Here is a 5,463-nt window from a genome sequence, read left to right on the forward strand (position 1 = left end):
GTGTTCAAATTTGAAGCCAAAGGTTTACATACTAAAAACTGCATGAAGTCATTAATTATATCAGCAAAAATCTGAGGCATATGTGTGGCAGTAGATTCTAAAGAAGGTTAATCTAGAAGATAAAATGTAGTTTTTAATCAGTGTTGCTTCTTTTCCATATGGGTGTGCTTGCCAGAAATCCTAGATTCAGTGTTTGAGCAATTCTAATCATCTTCTCTACTAGTTGATGAAAAGTATTCAAAGGCATCTAAGCTAAGGAATTGAAATGCCAGACACATCAGTCAGGATTCTGGTAGACTAGGCATTGAGGAGGTTTTAACAAGGTTATTATTTACCAAGATGAAGGCTAGATGCAGGCAAACCACAAAGACGGCACTATCCCCTTTCGAAGCTTAAATTATAAAGAAGGGAGATACATACTATAAAAATATGCTTGAGTTCTATGAAGAAAAATAACACATAGAAACAGGATGGGATTTTATGGAATGAGAAGTGATAGTTTGATGGTAGTCTGGAAATAAGATGGGAAGGAACGCCTCTCTGAAAAAGAAGTAAGTAAGCCATGTATATACTCGAAGGAAATGCCTTAGTGGCAGAAATATTTGCAAATGCACAGGCATGTTTTAAAAACTGCAAGAAGACTAGTGTGTCTTCAAGAGTAGATGAAAGAGGATGTGATACTATCCCAAACATCTAAAATATTTATGCTGCTTTTCTCTGAATTCCAACCCCAAATCCTTTTCATCAAGAAAATCTAATTCATCCAGTCTTAGTTATTTGACCACTACAGTGCAATCCACTCTGCTGAGTTAGGATGAGTCTGTATAAATATTGCTGGCAGTGTTCCATCTTTTTAAACAGGAAGAATTTTGAGAAAAGGGGGTTGGTTTGGTGGTTGTGAAAGCACGCCAAGATTGTCTCCTGGAGAGGTAAGAAGAATGAGCTCTCTAGGACCAAATCCTTATAATAGTGGATAGGGGCTTAGACCAAGATTTTGTGACACCACATAGAGGAGGTTGAATGTAAGGAAAATATCATAGAATTATATAATAGAATTATATAATACTAGGGTTGGAAAGGGACTTAAATATATTTTTTTGTCCAGTCACTAAAATACACAGGAAGCCAGAAAGTTTTAGAGAGGTTAAGTGACTTTTTTTTTTCCAAGGTTGGTATCACACAGCTAATTAGTGACAATCCAGGGATCAGAACACATATCTTCTGATTCCTCATAACTGATGACCTAGAAAATAATGTGACTTCGTTCTGAGGAAGCACACTTTCCTAGAGATTCCCCGAGAATACTTCCAAACACAATTAATTAAAATAGAACTGGTGGCGATGTTAAAAGAAATCAAAAAACAGCATTAAAAACAGAATAAATTTAATGTACATCAAAGTGTGTCATCATGGGAATGGCTCTTGAACCAAACCCTGAAGGAGAATAATGTGGCCTCAGATCATTTCAGAGCCTAAGGCATGAATCTTCCATGAAAAATGCTGTTTGTCTGAATTCTTGTAGTAAAAATATGAGCATTCATTAAAGTAGAATCTCATAAGGAGAAAGAGAAACCCACCAAAAATTTCTGAGCAAAATTTCCTCACTGTGGTAATGCAGCCGTAAAAAATAGCAAAAGGTATGCATTTAAGCTTTAGAGTCTACATTATCCTTATTTGAATCTTTGCTTGGCCACGTATTAGATATACAAGACAGGACAAGTTTTTTAATCTCTCCGAGCTGCAGTTTCCACCTTAATTTAAAAAAAAATAGCAAAAGAAAACAAACAAACAAACAAACAAAAAACCTTGGGTTCCACTTAATACAGCAATATTTTGAGGATTATTTATAAACGGCATGCAAAATGTCCTACACATTTGTAAGCTCCTGATTTTCAGAATAGTCAGAGACGTTATTTGACACAGAGACTTTCCAAAGAGATAATTTTGAATTCTTGATCTAGAGTATTTTTCTTCTCTTTGTTCACTATTCTGTTTCCTAACTAATAAGATATTTCAAAGGTAGTTACCGGGAGTGAAATTTGGTGAAAACATTTGTTGTTCCCAGTAATGAGCGTTACTTGACTTCTTGAGGCACCCTAAGACTGACACTCTAATAAAGGCTCCAGCAAGTAATTGGCAAAGAAAGGTTAAACTGGAGAAGCAGAAATTTCTGTGCTCTACGGAGATGGTTCAAAGATTCAATGAACTAATTAAAAAGTCCAAGAAAAAGTGAAACCACAGATGGGTCTTGATGTCTTAAAGTAGTAAGAAACACAGTTGTCATGGAGGTAACTGAAAGGTCAGGATGTTTCTCTAGGAAAAAAATGAATTAGGGCACACGATGCGAATGGCCTCAAGAGATGGAATGCACTGGAAAGACATTTGAATTACTGAGAATTATAAGAACTTTAGATCTTCCATTTTCCTTTCTGTAATTTATGAATCATCTATTTCAATTTCCTCATTCACAACTGAAGCTGGGGGAACTTAAAAGTGGCAAGGAATATTCCCAAATCCATCCAATAAAAGCCAAAAAAATGTCCATTAAATAAAAGTCTTACACTATAATTCAAATGAAGAAAATTGGTGGAGGGGCGCCTGGGTGGCTCAGTCGTTAAGCATCTACCTTTGGCTCAGGTCATGATCCCAGGGTCCTGGGATCAAGCCCTGCATCGGGCTCCCTGTTCTGCGGGAAGCCTGCTTCTCCCTCTCCCACTCCCCCTGCTGTGTTCCCTCTCTCGCTGTGTCTCTCTCTGTCAAATAAATAAACAAAATCTTAAAAAAAAAAAAAAGAAAGAAAGAAAGAAAATTGGTGGAAACTTGAGTCATCAGGGAGTGTGCTCTGGCGGCGAATTCCACGCTTAACTCTAAGGGACCTGAGCAGTGACTAACTGATGATGGGCAGTTGTCCCTCAGGTCATAGCCCTGGTTACAGTTATTTGGCAAGTTGTTATTAATTTATTATTTATTTATTTACTTTTGTATCCTGTACTTTGTATTTTAGCTTTCTGTTAATATAACATCAAGGAACACACGTATACATAACTTTTCAGCATAAATGTCAAAGCTTTTTATTGCTGCCTTTTGTTATTTCTTAGAGAGTCAGGAGAGGTTGCAAACTAAAAGAAATACCCCATAATGTCCCTCACTGGAACAGTCTGGCATATATTGGAGGGAAAGGACACCAGGAGTTCACCTTGGAAGTCTGTGGATTGCCTTGGGTACTAGCAGCGTTTCTACTTTCTTACGATGTTATACCTAAAAAATTCAACTTTTACAATCAATATTTTTGTGCCAATTTGAGGAGTCTTATAAAAAGTGTTCATTCAGTTTAAAAGAATTTCCTTCAGCATTTCCTTAAAGTATATAACCAAATTTGTGTTACCCGCAACAATAGCAAAAAACAAAAAACAAAAAACAAAAAAACAAACAAAAAACAAAAAACAAAAACTATAAAGGTATTTATATATATTCAATTATTACACGTTAACATTTATGTCTTTAGTGTTTCAAAACCTTATTTCTGCTGCATCTGCTAATTTGTTGACAGCTCATATTATAATGATAGCATACCATTCTGCATTTAGTTTCCCCATATACCAGATATTGTCTCAGATTTTTCCCTAAACTTGAAACATCTTGCATCCTTTTTCTAATTGATAAGATAGTCTTACTGATCTTTAAATCGTCAAATATAGTATTGTCCCCTCTGAGAAGCTTTCCCTATGCACTCAGATTGGGTGATGTTTCTCCTCTCTGTTCCCATTCATGATCCTGTCTTGTCAGCATTCTTGATATTTTACCTCTTTATAAACTGTCTACTCCACTCCCAGAATTTTTTACTAGAGGGCAGTAATAGTGTCATTTTCATCTTTTACTGCTAGGGCCCACACACTGACTGTTACTAGAAAATGTGTAATAAATACTCATTAAACAAAGGAAAATAAATATAGTGTAAATCTCCCAGACATGCCGACATATAGGCATATTCTAGGATTACTTATTTGAGGTATCACGATCTTTTTTGATATACACTTCAATCAGATACAGTGTGCTTTTTAAGGAATAGACAAAGAAATTCTAATTCCTCATCAGAGAATAACTACCATCTTTTGGGAGAAATGGGAAGCACCCCTCCCCCACCTTCTATAAACTGAGACCATTATTGTTATTGATATTTTGTGTATGTGAAAGGTATCTTGGGGAGAAACGGTTCTTTCTGATATTGAATATAAATTAATTGTAAAGCCTGTTCTGCTCCCTTTTTTTTTCCAAGTGGATAAAATATATTCATGATTCTAAAGCTGTAAAAAGCTGTTCTGAAACTATCTGCAGACAAGGTTGCTATGGAAACAACATTTTTTTGAATAGTACAATAAATAGTCATCTAAAAGAATACTGAACACAGGGCACCTTGCTCTAGTAATTATAGGGGGTCTGGAATTGAAATATCTGTGACATGTTTTGCTTTCAGGTGTGTCACTAGAGCATATTTATTACCACAGAATATTTTTTTGTAAAGAGGTGAGATACAAAACGTTTACTTGCAGCAATAACGCGAGATATAGAAGGAGAAGAAAAAAGATTGTTGCTTCAAAGTTCCACGGGGTCTCACCACTCCTGCGTTACTCATACATACGCTGCAACTATACACCAATGAGGCTAAACACTTGAAATAATAAATTGCAAGATTCACTAGAGATTGAGCGACATAGAAAATGAAGTTTTTGAGGATATGTGCAAGCCACAGGGAGCTCTATATCATCTTTCCCCATATCTTCTAACTTCCTTTTGAGAGACTAGATACCAAAAGAGACCAGAGGACTGAGAGAGTACAGATGAAGGAATGTTAAGGAAAGAATAAAAAGGACATGCTTTCTCAGTCTTCTCCCTAAGTAACTGGGGTGTGAAAGATTGTCAAGAGGTTAGGGGAGAGCTTCTGAACACAGAGACTAGTTTTGATTCTCAGCAGACATTTGCTACCTGCAACACCTACAGAGAAGCTCTTGGTGCTTCAGAGGTTGAGGGAGGACAGGCTTGAGCAGTAGCACAAGCACAAGGTGAGGAGACCAAGCTTGCCCTTCAGGGGCCTTAGTTTATGTAGGCAAGCGCTCAGGAAGGCTGACCATGGGCTCAAGTGGCCACCCAACTGCATAAACAGAGTAGGGTATTTGCTAGAGGTAAGGAACTGGGGAAGAGGTCCTGCCTCCATACCTCACTTCTGCACAGAGGCAAACTAGACACATGATCACACCCACAACAAAGCCAACATTTATCACTGCCCTTAATGAGAGGGAAGAGGAGAGATTTCAAAGAATAAGCTTTTAATTGGACAGGGACCAAATTTGTAAAACCCAAACCAAAATGATTCTTGACTTGGTCAATATATCTCCTACAGGCAATAAGATTGTTTTTCATTCTTGGGCAGAATGAAAAGTTCTAAGGAAATGCAGTTTTTGGTTC

Source organism: Neomonachus schauinslandi, chromosome 3, assembly GCF_002201575.2.
Source record: "Neomonachus schauinslandi chromosome 3, ASM220157v2, whole genome shotgun sequence".
NCBI classification, from domain to species: domain Eukaryota; kingdom Metazoa; phylum Chordata; class Mammalia; order Carnivora; family Phocidae; genus Neomonachus; species Neomonachus schauinslandi.